The sequence below is a fragment of the Impatiens glandulifera genome, chromosome 2 (assembly GCF_907164915.1).
Source record: "Impatiens glandulifera chromosome 2, dImpGla2.1, whole genome shotgun sequence".
Classification (NCBI taxonomy): Eukaryota; Viridiplantae; Streptophyta; class Magnoliopsida; order Ericales; family Balsaminaceae; genus Impatiens; species Impatiens glandulifera.
In genome coordinates this window covers 39,085,065-39,105,099 of record NC_061863.1, presented here as the reverse complement: position 1 = coordinate 39,105,099, position 20,035 = coordinate 39,085,065, and the positions used below count along the sequence as shown (strand labels likewise).

The 20,035-nt window shown below is 33.5% G+C and overlaps 1 pseudogene; it reads right to left on the bottom strand.

Annotated features, from left to right (window-relative positions):
* Nucleotides 1-646: 646 nt before the first annotated feature.
* LOC124924647 lies at nucleotides 647-1,658 on the bottom strand (annotated as a pseudogene).
* Between the last annotated feature and the right edge of the window lie 18,377 nt (nucleotides 1,659-20,035).

The window sequence follows — 20,035 nt, the reverse complement described above, 5'->3', positions numbered from 1 at the left end:
AGGGGCAATACAAACTTTTCGCAAAGCGAAAGAGCCCTTTTTACCAACCTATCAAGAGGGTCTATTATTATATTTAGGCCCTTTAGTAGGGTCATTTAATCCAATTTCCCTTAGGGTGAAAGTGGGGTGAGTGCTCTAATTTTTAGAATTTTGTAAATAAATAAAATAAATATGGAATATACATGGAAGTTCACTTATTTGTTACTTTTAATAAATTTGACAATTCAAACTAATTTTTATTAATAAAATGTTTTTATAATAAAAGTACATTCGAGACTTCGATCTAAATTTAGGCATAATATTTTTTCATAATAAAAAAAAAATAATTGTACTAATTACTAACCTAATTTTATTATTCCATTTCTTATTACTTAATTTTATCCTTTCACCTATTGAACATCACCTCCCTAAACTTCCGAACATCATGAAGTTTTAACTAATGTAGTTTTTTTTTCTTACACTTCATTCATCTGGTTCGACTCTCATGTTCTTCATTCTCGATCCGACATCCATCCATTCCAAAAATAAATCATCAAACAAATTTGACACCTCCATCAGTCCATGGTATAAAATGACATTTCCCCATTATAATAATGCTTTTAGGAAGAACAATGGACTATATATATTTGATTTATGGTAAATAAATTCAGCGAGGCGCTAAGGAGACAGTGAAGTCAATCGGAAAACCAATCTTGTTCGCCCAAATCTGAGATTCAAGATACATCTTTGAGATCTGATTCGCTACCAAATCCATTCCAGGTCTTTCATGTGGATCATCTTCTACGCAATCCAACCCTAACCTCACCATTTTCTCCGCCATCTCCACCGGATACGAATCCTTCACCCTCTTATCCACCCACCTCCTCACCCCTCCGCCGCCGCCAACCGCCTCCCTCGCCTTCTCGATCAACGACACTCTCACCTACCCTCCTCCATCGCCTGATGGTTCATAATTTAACGCCTCTTTCCCGGACAGAATCTCCAAAATCAATACTCCAAACGCAAATACGTCTGATTTTTGCGTCGGTCTTACCGTCGTTAAATATTACCGTCGTTAAATATTCCCGTCGTTATATATTCCATTGCTCCATCTTTTCTCCCTCGCCGCGAAGCTCCGCCGTGCCGAAGTGACAGATTTTTGCGTTCAAACCTGGTTCACTTATGATTATGCTCGATGTTTTAATGTGTTTGTGAACAATACTCGAGTTCAATCCAGTGGAATGGTGAAGGTAATCGAATCCGTGAGCAAGATCAGCTACGATTTTCATTCGAGAGATCCAACTCGACAGGACTGTGAAGTTAGGGTTTCTAGGGTTTCGCAAGCAATCCGCGAGGTTTGCACCGTGGATATACTCGTATACTATATAAATGTAATTTCCAGAAACAGAAGCGCCGAGGAGTTTGATTAAACTCGCGTGACTGCTCTTGCATATCAATGACAATCGTTTGTTAAGCTCCTCGTCATTGCTGATAACTTGCCTTAGTTTCCTCTGGAAAATTATTACATCCTTACCGCCGATCAAGCACCGCCACGACTTCGAAGACGAGGAACACGAGAACAACTTGGCGGAGAAGTTACTCGTGGCGTAACGGATCTCAGAGAAATCGTAGACGCGAACATTTTCCGGTAATGTATCTCGCAGATTACATAAATCCATATCTTTGTAATCATCCTTGTAATTATAGCTCGATGAACTAGTTGTGAACTAGTTGATAAGGGACGAAGGTTGTCCTCCTGGAAGAGGATTCGAATGGCTTTACACATGAAATTGAAAATGAATGAAACCGAAGACTTGAAGATTGCAGAGGATGCTGAATTACATAAGAAAAGAAAAGAAAAGACAGATATTTTATAAAAATGTTATATAAGTTTTTGCTAAACATTAATACTTTTCTAAACTTAAGTGGGACTATTAAATCTTTGACCCTAAAGAGAGAATTTGGGTATTAAAGTATATAAGTGATCATTTGAAAACATATCCTAGTGACATTTATTCTGTAGTCAATAAAAAATTTCTTTATTATGAAAGTACAATAAGAAAGTACAATGAGAAAGTTCCTTGAAATGAATAGCTAAATAACCCACAATTGTCACAATCCTTTTCATATATGAAAATTGACTCAAGGTTCTTTGCTTGTCTAATTGTTCAAGTAATCTTTTTGACACCAACTATATTTGGATTCATAAAATTGAGTGATTTAAAAGAATTAATCCCCTAATTTTATATCCAGCTTAAATGTAAGGAAAAAACAAATTTATGACAATGTATTTACAATTTATTATTGGACTATTATTAACTTTAAAAATTAACATGTTTATGTTTGATATATACTAATACAATTTTTATTGTGGACTAATAATATATTATGTTTTAAACATTGAAATACATGTATATAACAAATATTTTTACTGTATTAGTACAATCCATTCATGCCCATATTGATGAAAAGATCATTACAACGTGCTTATCAACAACACTAAACTTGAGTTACGAGAATATTTAACATTCTTGGGTAAAAAAAAACACATTATATGTTCTTCAACAATAGAATTCCTTAACGCACAGGAGCATTGCATAGGAGCATCCAATAGTGCATATATATAACACTAATTTTATAAATTTATTTTTTTATTTTTCTATTTGAGATTCTTTTATTTAAATACAGTATTAGTCTTAACCCTAAATGATTTATTGGTATACAAATAGATCTGGTCAATAAAGCTTATACAATAAACACACATTTTCCAAAAACACATTTTTTCCATTCCACTTTCTTGCTAACACATTTTTTTCCATTCCACTTTCTTGCTAGGTTGTGTCTATTTGTGCATGATTGTCTTTCTCTCGATTATATATATATAAAAGAAATGATTGAGAAAGAGAAGTTGAAAGTGTTGTTTAAAAAATTAATAAATTTTTTCTCTTTTTTCACCTCAACAATTGTTTTACAATTTGATGCAGTGATACGTCATTCATTCTATTAAATTCCTTCTCATATTACTCCACTCTCTATATATATATATTAATTAATTAAGATGTTTTTAATTCATTTGTCTTTTAAATTAATTAAAACCTAATATTTTATCTCAAATAAAAATAAAAAATAAAATAAAGGGTAGGATTGGAAAGTGTTTTTTTTTCACAATCAAATTTGTCGTTCCATAATTTTATAATTCGAATAATTCTTTCAATTTAAAAAAAAATTGAATAGTAATCTAACTGAAAATTATTTTATTATACCATGATTAATATTATAATATTTTTCTTAATTTTTATACGACTTTTTACTAATGATATAAAAATTAAATATAACAGATTAACTTATAGTTATAAAGTAAAATAAAATACATAAAAGAATGTCATTAACTTAAATCATTAAAAAAATTACTTAGATATCTTAATATAACAACAATATAAATTTATTAAAAATTTAACAACAAAAAAAGTCAATACAACTCCCAAAATCCAATCCGAATCTTCTGCTACCAATTGCTGTGTACAATGAGATTCATTAACGCATTATATCTTTTCCATAAAATTAATTTTTTAATTTGTTTTTAAAATTTTCAAATTGAGATTCTTTTATTTAAATATAGTATTAGTCCTAGCTTGTTTGAGGAGGTGTTTTTTTTTTAATTTTGTTTGGATTTTTTTTTTTTAAAACTCTTATTTGATTAAAAGTAGGAAAAAATGGGTTTTATTTATTTTTGATTAAATTACCTTTTATCTATAAATTTTTATTTAGTAATTAATTTATATTAAAAAAAAGTAAGGGATAATTTTGATATTTTAAGAAAAAAATAAATTAATTAGATTAATTATGTGATAATTAGATTTTGGGATAAAAACTAATATTTTATCTGGTTGAATAAAAAAAAATGGGTAGGATTGGAACGTGTTTTTTTCACAATTAAATTTGTTCATTTTATATTTTTATAATTCGAATAATTCTTTTAATGTTTTTTAAGTTGAATTTGAATATTATTTTATTTTATCATTATTAATATTATAACTATTTCTTAATTTTTATACAACTTTTTACCAATGATATAAAAATTAAATATAACAGATAAACTTATAATGATAGTAAAATACAATAAATAAAAGAATGTCATTTTTACTTAAATCATTAAGAAAATTAAAGAAAATATTATATAAAAACAAATAAATTTATTAAAAAATCAACAACAAAATAGTCAATTACAGCTCCCAAAATTCTCCATCTCAGCTTCTTCATTTTGGATGGCTTTCGCCATCAAAGCAAACGCGTTGCAGACATCATAAGTAGGGGTGAGCATAATATGGGTTTACCCAAACCCAACCCTAACCCAAACCCAAAATATTAATTTGGGTTGGTTAATATGGGTTGGGTTGAATATGAGTTGGGTTGAGTATGTGTTGAGTTTAATTTGGGTTGGGTTAGGGTTATCCAAATTACCCAAATTATATAAATTTAGTTTAATTCTCTATTATTAATCCAATATTAACTAATCATCTTCCAACTTTAAGTCGAACACGTTTTTGACATATTTAACACATTTTTCATACGTTTAACACGTTTTTCACTTGTTTTCACTTTTTTGACACGTTTTCACGTTTTTGACACTTTTAACACGTTTTCACGTTTTTGACACGTATAACACGATTTTGACATGTTTAACACATTTTCACACTAATAACATGTTTTTCACGTTAAACACGTTTTTGACATGTTTAATACATTTAACGCGTTTTTGACAAGTTTAACACGTTTTTTTACGATTTTGACACGTTTAACACGTTTTTAACATATTTAACACGTTAACACGTTTTTGATAAGTTTAACACGATTTTCACGTTTTTGGCACGTTTAACACGTTTTTAACATATTTAACACGTTAACACGTTTTTGATAAGTTTAACACGATTTTCACGTTTTTGGCACGTTTAACACGTTTTAAACATATTTAACACATTTTTGATAAGTTTAACACGATTTTCACGTTTTTGGCACGTTTAACACGTTTTTGGCACGTTTAACACGTTTTTGACATTTTAACACGTTTTACACATTTAACATATTTTTGACATGTTTAACATATTTTTTTGCACGTTAACACGTTTTGATAAGTTTTAACACGTTTTGTCACGTTTAACACGTTTTGTCACGTTTAACACGTTTGACATTAAACGTGTCAAAAATGTGAAAAACATGTTAAACGTGTCAAAAACGTGTTAAACGTATCAAAATGTGCCAAAACGAAGAAAACGTGTTAAACGTGCCAAAAACGTGGAATATGTGTCAAAACGTGTTAAACGTGCCAAAAACGTGAAAAACGTGTAAAAACATGTTAAACATGTTACAAACGTGTTAAACATGTTACAAACGTGTTAAACGTGTTAATAATGTGAAAAACGTGAAAAACATGTTAAACATGTCAAAACGTGTTAAACATGTCAAAACGTGAAAAATGTGTCAAAATGTGTTAAATGTGTCGTAATCGTGAAAAATGTGTCAAACGTGTTAAAAACGTGTTAAACATGTCAAAACATGAAAATAGTGTCCAACGTGTTGAATGTGTGAAAAACGTATTAAACGTGTCGAAAACGTATTAAACGTGTCGAAAACGTGAAAAACGTGTCAAAAACGTGTTAAACGTCTCAAAACGTGGAAAACGTGTTAAACGTGTCAAAATGTGTTAAACGTGCCAAAAATGTGAAAACGTGTGAAATGTGTGAAACGTGCCAAAAACGTATTAAACGTGTCGAAAACGTGTTAAACGTGTTAAATGTGTCGAAAACGTGTTAAACGTGTCAAAACGTGTTAAAAACGTGGAAAACGTGTGAAACGTGCCAAAAATGTGAAAACGTGTGAAACGTGTCAAAAATGTGAAAGATATGTAAATGTGTCAAAACGTGTTAAACGTGTTAAAACGTGTTAAACGTGCCAAAATGTGTCAAAATGTGTTAAACATGTCGAAAACGTGAAAAAACGTGTCAAACGTGTTAAACATGCCAAAAACATGAAAAACGTGTTCAACGTGTCAAAATGTGTTAAACGTGTCAAAAACGTGTTAAACGTGTCAAAAACGTGTTAAACGTGTCAAAAACGTGTTAAACGTGTGAAAAACGTATTATAAATGTCAAAAACGTGAAAACGTGTTAAACGAAAAAAAATGTGTTAAATGAATCAAATAAATGTTAAATAAAAAAATAAAAATAAAATAATTTGGGTTACCCAACCCATACTCAACCCAACCCATACCCAACCCATATTAGTAAATAATATGGGTTGAATTATGGATTGGGTAAATTTAATTTGGGTTGAATATGGGTTGGGTAATACGGGTTGGGTTTACCCGTTTGCTCACTCCTAATCATAAGTAAAGAGTAAAGACACATGAACAAGGCAACAAGTTAGAGCAAATTTTATTCTTTGGGTCTTTGTTTTTGGATTTGGCTTAATAAACCTTATTTGATAAAAACAAAATTAAAATAGAGCTTATTTTAGTTTTAATTGGTATAATTATTAAAATATATATTTATTTTAAATTTAAAATTAATTAAAATTTAAATTTTAATAATTTAGTTGTTGAAATATGTAATTTAATAATAAAGTTGGTAAAGTGATAAAAATGATTTTTGTATATAGTAAAGATTACTTGATTAATATGTGATTTTATACCATGTTTGTGTTGCTGGGTAAATTAGTGCTTTTGAGATTTCAAATATATTTTTATTTTTTGAAATATATATATATATATATATATATATATATATATATATATATATATATATATATATATATATATTTATATTTAGATGGATAATGTGTTTAGATTATTATCTAAGAAATTTAATTTAAATTATATATAAATTCAACTTCAGAGCTAAACCCTAATACTTTCTAATTTTGTCCCCTTTATTTGGGATTTAGGGACTTCGTTCGAGTCTTCTGGAATAACTTCCTGTGCAAGAATCATTGAACCTTCAAATTTGGATATTTTGTCATGATTCATATTAGTTTTAATCTAAATTAACTCATTGTAAAATAAAATAATAATCAATTAACTATTTTAATTATCAATTTAAAGAATAAAATATATCTAATTTTATTTATTTAAAATAGTATAATATATTTATAAATCATTTTACTTAAATAATTGTTATAAAAAATAAAATTATATGAAATATATTGTTTGAATTTTGTGTGAGAACTCTTGTGAGTATTGGGGAGCTTACCATTGTGGATTACATTCAGATATGTTTCCACAGCTTAAGTTTATTTCAATTTATCAGACATAGAGTATAATGATTGTAAATTAAATATTCTAATATATATTTCTCTCATCTTATTTTTGTGATCATTAATTGAAGAGAATGGTAGAACTTTCAATAAAGATCATTAATTGTGATTTTCAAGTCTTTTGATAAATTCGACGAGACCTTATTTGTTTTTGGAAATTTTTTCATAATCATTAGTTTTTATGATTTAGTTTGTCTTTCTTTAATTATTTGTCATGTTTTTATTATTGTGATTAAATAAATAAAGAAGTGAAGGAAATTATGAAAGAAAATGATGTGTCATCATCTCATTGGCTAGAAAAAGGAAAACGTATGAGAAGTTATATAAGAGAGAGAATATTTTTACTTTTTCATACAATTACATTGCGTCACATCATTCTCTCTCCATTCCTTTTCTAAATTGACTTACTTTATCATTTCTCAAATAAATAATCATTTCATATGAACCATTTTATTGAGTCAATAAAAAATGAACTTAGGAAATAAGTTTATTTAAAATCAACATTATTCAAATTATGAGCTGACATTATTTTGATGATGTGCGGATTAATTAAAATAAAACTTAGTTATGCACAAGCAAAGCTGAAGAGCTTAATTTAATGTTGCAAAAGACTAAACTGTGAAACTGTCTTTGTGCAGGTACATCTCAAGGAAACGTAATCAGACGTTTTGGTCGGTAGACAACGTCTAACCTCTTCAGACGTCGTCTAAAGTAGGCGCTTATAGACGTCTAACTCCCTTAGACATGGTCTAAAGAGAAGCGTAGTTAGACGCAGTCTAACTCCTTTAGACGTGATCTAAAGGGAAGCATAATTAGACGCGGTCTAACTTCTTTAGATGTGGTCTAAAGGGAAGCTCGGTTACACGCCCTCTAACACTTTTAGACGTGGTCTAAAGGGAAGCATAGTTAGACGTCGTGTAACTCCTTTAGATGTGGTCTAAAGGGAAGTGTAGTTAGACGCGGTTTAACTCCTTTAGACGTAGTCTAAAGGGAAGCGCAGTTAGACGTCGTGAACTCCTTTAGACGTGGTCTAAAAGAAAGAACAGTTAAATGTCGTCTAACTCCTTTAGACGTGGTCTAAAGGAAGAGCAGTTAGATGCCGTCTAACTCCTTTAAACATGGTCTAAAGGGAAACGCAGTTAGACGTAGTCTAACTCCTTTAAACGTGGTCTAAAGGGAAGCATAGTTAAACGTCGTCTAACTCCTTTATACATTGTCTAAAGGGAAGCGTAGTTAGACACAATCTAACTCCTTTAGACGTGGTCTAAAGGGAAGTGTAGTTAGACGTCGTCTAACTCTTTTAGACGTGGTCTAAAGGGAAAAGTAGTTAGATGTTGTCTAATTCCTTTAGACGTGGTCTAAAGGGAAGCGTAGTTAGACGTCGTCTAACTCCTTTTGACATGATCTAAAGGAAAATGTAGTTAGACGTCGTTTAACTCATTTACACGTGGTTTAAAGGGAAGCTCAATTAGACGTCATCTAACTCCTTTATACATGGTTTAAAAGGAAGCGTAGTTAGACGTCGTCTAAGTCGTTTAGACGTGGTCTAAAGGGAAGCGTAGTTAGACGCCGTCTAACTCCTTTAGAGGTGATCTAAAGGGAAGCGTAGTTAGACACTATCTAACTCCTTTAGACGTGGTCTGAAGGGAAGCGTAGTTAGACGCCGTCTAACTCCTTTAGACGTGGTCTATAGGGAAGCGCAGTTAGACGTCGTCTAACTCCTTTAGACGTGGTCTATAGGGAAGCACTATTAGACGTCGTCTAACTCCTTTAGACGTCCGAAGAAGCGTCTAACTACGTTCTCACTCATCTCATCTATAGTTACCGTTTTCAATAGTTTGAAAAGCCAACTAATCTGAACGAATTAACAACTGCCACGTACGCTAATATTCAAATTGCCCATGATGCAGTATAACAGTATATCAGAGGATATTCGACACACTACCTATCTAGTACGACCACGATCCCAATGGCTAATCTGTTGTACCTTCATACTATTGGTGGCCGTCCAACGGACACATGCCACATGTCCTCCAAGAATGTTCGACCGTTGGTGCACTTCAACTATAAATAGATGGTCAAGGACAACGGACGAATGACCGAAAAAAAACTAGAACCGTTTAACGAATCACTTGATTAACACAATTTATCAACTCACCATCTCTCAGTCATTCTTGCTAGCTTGCTTAACTTGCTCACTATTATCAAGTCATATTCTCTATCTAAAGCGTTGTGTATACATTGTCAAGAGCATATTCTGTAATTCATTCACTGTTCTTTCTGTGTGAAATTTCAGTATTGTAAGTTGAATAGAGGGTGTTTTGTTCAACAACGTGTTAGTTAGAAGTTCAGAAGCAAGCAATTATTAATTCCCGTGGTTTCTAACTGGGTTTGTGTAGTGTGTTCTATGATCAAAGTCTTCTAGTGAATATCCTTTTGTTTGATGAAGAAGGGGTGACATATGAGGGTTTACTGCCAACGGTCGAATCTTCTACTTGGATACGTGTCCTCTTTCTATTGGAATGATGCCAATAGTACGAGGTAGTAAAGTGGAAACATGTTTGTTGGGATCATGGCCGTACCAGACTGATAGTGCGCCGAATATTCTTTGAGGTCGTGTTGTATTGGAAAAGTACAGCTCGGGCCTTTTGAATAATAATAATAGCGTATGTGGCAGTCGTTCATTTGTTGAGATTAGTTTGCTTGTTAGACTACTAATAACAAACTTTCTGTTGAGCTGGATAGATGCATTATACGCTTCAACCAGATGTCTGATAAAGTCGAACGACGTTTAGCTATGCTTCTACTTCAGACTAGAACGTCTAAGAAGTTCAGACGACGTCTGACTATGTGCTTTATTAGACCACGTCTAAGAAGTTCAGAAGACGTCTGACTATGCACTTCATTAGACCACGTCTAAGAAGTTTAGACAATTTCTGACTACGCACTTCTTTAGAACACGTCTAAGAAGTTAGACGACGTCTGCTCGCGCACTTCTTTAGACCACGTCTAATGAAGTTAGAAAACGTCTACTCGCGCACTTCTTTAGACCACATCTAATGAAGTTATATGACGTTTGCTCGCGTACTTCTTCAGACCACGTCTAATGAAGTTATACGACGTTTGCTCGCACACTTATTTAGACCACGTCTAATGAAGTTAGACGACGTTTTCTCACGCACTTCTTTAAATCACGTCTAATGAAGTTAGACGATGTCTTCTGGCACACTTCTTTAGACAACGTCTAGAGAAGTTAAACGACGTCTGCTCGCGCACTTCCTTAGACCACGTTTAATGAAGTTATACGACTTCTTCTTACGCACTTCTTTTGGCCATGTCTAATAAAGTTAGACGACGTCTGCTCGCGCACTTCTTTAGACCATGTCTATTGAAGTTAGACGACGTTTGCTTGCGCTATCTTCTGACTACGTCCGAAGAGACATACTTCTTTAGATATGTATCTGCATACAGATAAATTGCCCAACTTAGTTTTGTATAGACTACATCATTAAAATTATGTCGTATTGATTTGAACTTATTCTCTTAAGTTTATTAAATCACTTTTTCTTAATTAATTATTTATCGTTTAATTAATTTTTCTTTTTCTTTATTTAACTTAATCTAACAAGTTTCATTCCAAACTTCTTCCAGTGTCTTTCATTCTAATGTCGTTGATGGAAAAACGATTAATAAGATAAGCCATAGTGTTAACCGCTTCGGTAGACCAGCCTTAAACAACATACACTGGACACGCTCAAGTAGCGTTGTGTTCATTCGCTCTGCCAAGCCATTCTATTGCGGTGTCTATCAAACGGTTTTGTGATGAACCATCATTTCTTCCTTGATGAACTAATTGAACTCCTCACCTAGGTACTCCAACCCATTATCTGTTTGGAGCGTTTTAACCTTCTTCCTAGTTTGAGTCTCTACCATCTTCTTCCACTCCTTGAATTTAGCAAATGCCTCATCATTGTGCTTCAAGATGTATACCCAAACCTTGAGCGAACAATCATCAATGAAGGTGATAAAATACTGACCTCCGCCTGGAGTTGCAGTCCTTGTTGGCCTCCACAAGTCTGAGTGATCATAACTGAGCGTCTTTTGAGTCACCTTAACTGATCGCCCAAACTTCACCCTTGTAGCTTTACCGTATATGTAGTTCTCGTAAAACTCCAAATCATCAAGTTTTTCCTTGCCAAAATAGCCTTTTTTACTCAACTCCTTCAAAACCCTCTCACTCACATGCCCCAATCTTTTTATGTCATAGACTTGTGGACAATGCATCTCAAGGTTCTACCACTACCGCCATATCACCAACCAATGTATTGTCTTGAAGGACTTAAAGACTCTTCTCTCATACACCCCTCATTACCACTAAAGACTCCTTTGTGACCCTCAATACGTTCTTCTCGCCCTTCAATGTAAAACCAAGTTGGTCTAGTGAGCCAAGAAAGATCAAATTTATATGAAGATCCAAGACGTGTTGTACTTCTGTCAATACCCTCTCGATTCCATCGTGTGTCTTCAAACGCACTGTTTCGATCCCTATCACCTTATAAGACTTGTTGTTACCTAATAAAACTTCGTCCACCAAAGTCTTCTCATAGGTCTCGAACCAACTCTCGTTAGGTATCATATATAATGAACACCCGAAATCCATAATCCAACGTTTTTCGGACTGATTAGTGGAGACAAACATAACATCTGCACTTTCGTACCCATTCTCGACCTCTTGAACAACCGCCGTTTCTCCGCTTTTCTTCCCACCGTGACTCAAATATGGACAATCTCGCTTAAAGTGCCCCTCCTTGTCACAATTGTAACACTTAGTAGATTTATTCCCGAGAGACTTCAAATACCTCTTCTTCTTGCTTTTATTGTCTCTTTTCTCGGTTCTCCCTCGAACCAAGAGTCCATTTCCACTCACATTTCTCTCTTCATTCTTTTTCTTTTGGTCCTTCGATCTCAACGCACTTATTACATCATTGAGAGTAAGCTCCTCCCTCCCATGCTCGTGTATGTCTACGAACGTCCCATACGACTTCGATAAAGAATTAAAAAGAATCATCGCCTTATCCTCATCCTTGTACTTCTCCCTTATGTTTTCTAAATCAAGGAGAATCTTTACATAATCGTCGAGATGCGTCTGCAAATCCTTCTCCTCAATCATTCTAAACTTGAAGAATCTCTACTTTATGTAGATCTGAGACGACAATGTCTTTGTCATATACAAAGATTCCAACTGAAGCCACACCTCTGTTGCCATCGTGGCACTAGCAACCTCTCGCAGTACATTGTAATTAAGACTAAGAATAAAGTTGTTATAGTACCTTTCCAACACCTCCATTTTTTCTCTACCTCCATCGAGGCTGGTAATTTCAATTCCCCCTCGAGTACTTTAGCGCCTCCCATGTTGCATAGGTTTTCCCTCATATTCATCTTTCATAACCCAAAATCCTTCGTCCCATCGAACTTCTCTATATCCACCCTAGAAGTTGACCCCATCTCAAGTCAAAGAAATCGAACCGCGACCGCCTTAGACCAACCTCTCTCTAATACCAGTTTTCTATGAAAACTATCACCCAAATAACTAAAATTGGAAATATACCAATCGTAATTGATGTAGAACAATAACGTAAAAGAAAATAATAAACAGAATAAAAACACAAGAGTTTTACCCAGGTTCGGACCAACAATGTCTTACGGTCTACTTTCGGATAATCGATTTAATAGAGTTATAATTACAAATTCTAACTCTCTGTATAATCTAGGTTTTAGTCTCATCACTCTCTACAACTCGTTACAATGTAAATATATATAGGCTTTTAGAATTCATAATTATGAAAGAATCATTCTCTGTATATATTATATTATATAATATATATATATATATATATATATATATATTCTTTCCTTTTTAAAATATATAATTCTCTCCATATAATATATATATATATATATATATATATATATATATATATATATATATAAAAGAATTATTTTCTTCTTTTCTTTTGTATCTAACATTGAGGCATATTAAATTGGGCTTCAAAACTCTAAGCCCAATTCTACAAAGATATTATTGTCAACCACTTAATCTCTCTTATCTCTTATTAAATGTATACTTGTAAATATCTTTTTACTCCAATATTGTTGCAAAAGAGGGTCAGCGTTTAGAAGGAAAGATTTTTTTTTCTTCAAAAAAGTTATAATTCATTCATAATAGAATATCAAGGTCCTCTCTAACGAAGCATTCAAGGTCCCCATTGGGATTACATGTCTAGTTTCGGTTAAGTTTTTCAACTTTAGATAAATTTGTAACAGCATTTGCAAGACTATTATTACTCCTTTTAGTGACCATTGATTTGCAGTGGTTGTAGATGGTCTAGGTCAATTTTTAGGGCTGACTTACAATGATTCAAAAATAACTTTTGAAAACAAAAATTGGAGTAGAAACGCATTAACTTTTTGTGAGGAAAAAATTATTAGAATTTTCGTGTATGTTTGGAATGGGCTGTAGGATTTATTGAAAATAAGAAAGGCATGGGTTGTGGACTCTTGGGCTGTAATTGTATGTGAAATTGGGAGTGGCTTTTATTTTGGAGTGGCTTTTATATTTTTCAATATGTTGCATGACTCAATGGTGAATATACATATAGCATTTTTAATTTACTTTTAACTCTTTTAAGTTTATGGGCGGGTCAACCCATAATCCGACCCAAATATCCGTTTATTCACATATATATATCCAAATTAACCACAACTCTTGACCCGACAATCCGGAAATTTTGAAAATTAAGCATCATTATATATATAATAGATATGAGGTTATTTGGGGGGTAATATAGTATTTTATACCTTATAAATTCGATGTTTTAATAAAACTCAAGAGTAAACAGAATAACAACACAAGAGTTTTACCTAGGTTCGGACCAACAATGTCCTACGTTCTATTTTCGGAGAATCGATTTAATAGAGTTATAATTACAAATTCTAAATATTTGTATGATCTAGGTTTAGTCTCACTACTCTCTACAACTCGTTACAATGTAATTATATATAAACTTTTAGAATTCATAATTATGACAGAAACATCCTCTCTATATATTAATTATATTATAATATATATATATATATATATATTTCTTTTTAGAATATATAATTCTCTTTCCATATAATATAATATATATATATATATATATATATATAGATATATAGATATTTTTTCCTTCTTTTGTATCTAAAATTGAAGCACACTAAATTGAGCCTCAAAACTTTAGGCCCAATTTCACATAGACATTATTGTCAACCACTTAATCTCTTATATCTTATTAAATGTATCCTTGTAAATATATTTTTACTCCAATATTGTTGCAAAAGAGAGTCAGCGTTTACAAGGAAAGATTTTTTTTCTTCGAAAAAGTTATAATTCATTTATAATAGAATATCAAAGTCTCTCTAACGAATCATTCAAGGTCCCCATTGGGATTACAAGTCCAGTTTCGGTTAAGTTTTTCGACTTTAGATAAATTTGTAACCCCATTTGCAAAGACTATTATTACTCCTTGTAGTGACCATTGATTTGCAATGGTTGTAGATGGTCTAGGCCACATTTTAGGGCTGACTTACAATGATTTAAAAATAACTTTTGAAAACAAAAATTGGAGTAGTACCGCATTAACTTTTTGGGAGGAAAAAAATATTAGAATTAGGGAGTGTATGTTTGGAATGGGCTGTAGGGTTTATAGAAAATAGGAAAGGCCATGGGCTGTGGAATCGTGGGCTGTAATTGTATGTGAAATTGGGAGTGGGTTTTATTTGGGAGTGGCCTTTATATTTTTCAATATGTTGCATGACTCAAAGATGAACCATGATCTTCTTTATCATCAAAATGAAATTCAAAGTTTTAGAACATTGTCGGATAAGTAATTTTCTGCATCACTATCATTAGGTACCAGTAGGAATTCACAATTGTGTAACTTGAGTTAAAAAAAAGTTTTTGGCAAGTCAGTTTAAATTTTTTATGGGTTTTGCAATTGATTATTTACTTAATGCCTTAAGGATTTAGTGACATTTATCAATTCTTGTATAATATGAGGATTTATTTTTTCTACAAAATTGACTTTATTTGCAATACAAAGTTCCTTCTTTAGCTCCTTAGATATTAGCACTAATAGCCATTTTCAAAGAATGAGCCAGATGAGTATTTTTTTCTGGATAAACTAATAGTAAAAGAAACTATGAGGCAGAATAGATCAAGTTATTGAATATTACATATAAATTCTGAAATTCAAAACTACATTTAAGTATCTTCAAACTTTTAAAATCCAAAGACATAAAAAGTGATGTTTTCATTATAATAACAAAAGTCAAAAGAAAAAAGAAAAATGAAGTAGAGATTCCAAAATTCACATGGTTTCAGACTTGGCACAACCAAGTGTTATGATTCCTTTGGACATTTAAAATTTTAACCAAGATATTTGTTTGTATAGTTGTTCAATTTGTTTTCTCCTTATTATTTTTTATAATTTTTCTATTCAGATAGATTCATTTTGTATATGTTAAATAAAAATAACTGCTCCAATTTTAAACACTCATAATTTCACTAACGTGGGATGATTTTTCACCATTAATGAACCATGTCACTTGGTTAAAAAAAAGAACATTTAACGAACATATATCACTGGTGAAAAAGGGGTCAAAACCGAGAGTTAAAACTCTCGGTTTTGACCCTATAACTTTCAGTGAAGACACCTTACCGAAGGTTTTAGTTACCCTCGCCATCCCTCGGTATTGACTCTCTCGGGACTTCCATAAAGAGAAAAACCGAGAGTTATATGAAAACTTTCGGGTTTTTCTTTTTGCGGAAAACCGAGGGTTTTACAAAGACCTTTCGGTTTTTCTATTTGTGGAAAAACCGAGGGTTTTACGAAGACCTTTCGGTTTTCCTCTTTTGTGGAAAAACCGAGGGTTTTACAAAGACCTTTCGGTTATCCTCTTTTTACAAATAACTTTCGGTTTTTCTCTGTGTGGAAAAACCGAGGGTTTTGCAAAGAACTTTCGGTTTTTCTCTATGTGGGAAAACCGAGAGTTATTTACAAACCTTTCGGTTTTCCTCTTCGGGTAAAAACCGAGAGTTTTGCAATAACTCTCGGTTTTCTCCTTTTCAAGAAAACCGAAAGTTATATGAAAACTCTCGGTTTTTACCCGAAGAGGAAAACCGAAAGTTTTGTAAATAACTCTCGGTTTTCCTCTTTTGGATAAAAACCGAGGGTTTGTCATATAACTCTCGGTTTTCTCTTTGGCTAAAAACCGAGAGTTTTCTAATATATCTCGTTTTTTCCAAAAAGAGAAAAACCGAGAGATTTCAATATTACTATCGGTTTTTTCCCCTAAATTTTTAAAAATGTGCGGATTATTTTGCTCGCAACCAAAACCTGTTCAGCCAAACCAATATATTAATGATAAAAGAAATGCAGCATACATTAAACGATCACATTAATTGATCATGAACATTACAAAATTCGAAACCAAACTAATATTCCGAACAATCTGTTATAAATTCAACTACTAATGAAAACATGTTCATAATCGAAACAACCTTAGCTTGTGGGGGGAGGAGGTGGTTGTTGCCTCATATATAATTCGATTCTCTCCATTCTTGCGTTCATCTCTGACTTCTCCCTCTCCATTTTTTCGGTAATCTCTAACTTCTCCCTCTCCATTCTTTCCACAATTTCTTGCTTTTCTGATTGCAATTCTTCCATTTTGCGCCTTCTTTCTTCATCTCTCTTCTCCAGTTCCTCCAGCTTGAGCTTCATTATTTGATTCTCTTCTAACAATCGCTCATTGTTTCGCTGTGAACTGTTTCCACTACGACGATCCTCACGAAAGTGTGTGGGCCGGACGCCTGATCCCATTCCGAACACTACCCCGTGTTTTTGTTGTCCGAACACCCTCTCCGTCAATTCAAAATCCGATATTCCCGATTCGTTACTAACAACCTCTTCCATCTCAGCCTGCACAATTCAAATAAAATATCATTTCTATAATAAAAAACTAGGCATATTCAATTCACTTACAATTTTCTCTTGCACGTGTTCGTCCGGGACGGGTGTTGGGTTTTCTTGTGTCGGTTTTGGTGTACGGGTCCTCTTGAATACTTCAATTACATACGGTGGCCGTCCCATTTCAATCGCCTGTTGAAATAAATGATTTATATAATTAATAACAATCTTTATATTAAGTTATTACAAATAATGTACTTACCAACTCGTCTTCAATTTGTGCAAACGGTCTACTTCCCGTTCGATGCGGGAATTTCAGATTCTTTCGGTTCTTCATATTTGTAGAACTGTGTCTCTGTATTTGAAATAACAAATGAAGTTAGATTAATTAATATCAACTTTTATTTGAATTATGAAACCGTACCTTAAACGTTTCTGTGAAGAAATGGTTGCGACACACAAACTCCCAATCATCTCGATCGTAGTCCGGTGGAGGATTAGCCAGTACCGCCGCCTCGTCTCCGTTGTGGACGCGGATATAATTCTTGTTCAAATCCGACCGCCATCTATCCCATATCTGTTTGGCGTGTCCCAACCCCGTCTTTCGAAAAGACTCAATGTCACCATTAGTCGCTTCGAACGGATCCTGAAAAAAATAACATCCAAATGTTAAAAATAATTATTTAATGACGTAATGTATAATCAAGTAATAATTATTAACCTTGATAGCAGTCCACAGTGAATCCAATTGGTCTGCACTTAAAGCCTTCCACTTGAGAAGATGGTGTGAGACGGCTGCGGGGTCCCGGATAATCGACCCCACATGTCTAGACCACCGTGTCCTTCCCACGTTTGTACCGCCTGGCCTCCCATCCTTCTCTCTAAACGTTAGAGGGATCCTCGTCCCCGCTAGCCTCTTAGACAGTGCAATATTCTTGTTCTTCCCCCGTCTCTTGCGGGCAGAAGATTCTTCAAAATTATCAAAATCTTAATTAAATATGTCAATCAATTGAAACACTAACTAATTTGTAAACGAAATACCTGTCGATGATGGGTCGGGAGTGGTCCCGTGCTCCTCCTCGTCATCCTGCTCCTCGATAGGCTCCTCAAGACCCTCGTCTTCAGCCTCATCGCTAGGCAGGTTATCAGCGAATGTGCTCTCTATAAACTCTTGGAGGTCATCATCGTCTTCAGTCTCGTATGTTCGGGGAGGCGCAGTAGCTATCGGGACCACAGGAATCGGTGGTTGGTCTCTAGAAGACGATCATCGTCGCTTTAACGACTCGGATTGGGCAAGTAGGTTTTGGTAACTCTTATCCAATTTCTTGGGTGTCTTCCTCATACTCTTCCAAGTTGTTTTAGGACCTTCAGACATTCTTAATTCACACCATTAATAAAAATGAGTGAATAATTGAAATAAAGTAGTAATAAAAATGAATATAAAGTTAAAAACATAATTAAATCTACCTAATTAATTAATCTGAACTATATGTTTGTAAACCGCGGTTTTATTTTTGTCACAATCTTCCAACCGGGTCGGGCTGACATATCAGGGGCGTAGAATACTTGTTTTGCTTGACTCGCCAATATATACGGATCTTGACTTTGGGTTTTCAAAATTCGGTTTACATTTACACTTACGAAGCCATATTTATCCACTTTCACTCCTAGTTCCCCCGAGTGTGTATCAAACCACTTACACTTGAATAAAACAACTCGTTTGTGAGAATAGTATTGTACTTCGATTATATCCGTCAAAACTCCGTAGTATGACATAGTTTCAGATCCGTTGTACCCCTCAACAACCACCCCACTATTTTGAGTTGTCAAACCTTCGTCGTGTTTTTCTGTACAGAATTTGAATCCGTTTACTTTACACCAAACATACATAGACGAGTACATACTTGGACCTTCTCCTAAGATCTTGAGGTCTCTTGATATGTCGTTAATTTCTCCTAAATGGGCGACCTATATATCCGAAATGAAGTTGTTAATATGAATAAAAAGAGTTAGGATATATGGTTTGTAATTTACTCACTCGATGCTTGAAATATGCTGCAAACGTTTCTCCACTGGACTCGTTGTTATAATCTCTGCAAACAGATCGAATATTAAATAGCACACTCTTTAATGCTAATTAGTAACAGCAACATTGAATCTTACATGTAAAAAGGTTCTGCTTCGGGACAATTTTTCAAAATGTAAGAATGAGCTGTAACTCGATCGATATAATCCAAGTTGTATACTTTTCCGTTAGATAGGTCTTCCAATGATGCAAATATTGAAATCCCCGAGATTTCAGGTTGTGCATTTTCTTGATCTTGTTCCTCCATATACCTGGCACATAAACTAATACTTTCGTTAACAAGATAGCTCTCGCTTATAGAGGCTTCGGGGTGGTTATTATTCCGTAAATATCTTTTCATTCGTGCATATATCGTTTTTCGTTGACCTCTTCATTAACTGTATTATTCATCTCCGATCTCGCATCGTTGAATTCCGGCACAGCATCCTCCGACTGATCATCGTCATCATCATCATCATCGAAGTCATCGGCTTCTTCATCGACATCGTCATTCACCACTTGAGTAGTACGTCTTTTTTCTCCATGAAAATACCAATACTGATAATGCACATTTATTCCATAAACAATGAGGTGAGTCTTCACTTCGTCTATTTCCATAAATGGCGTGTTCAAGCATTTCACGCAGGGACATTTCACGGTTTGTCGGGATGTACTC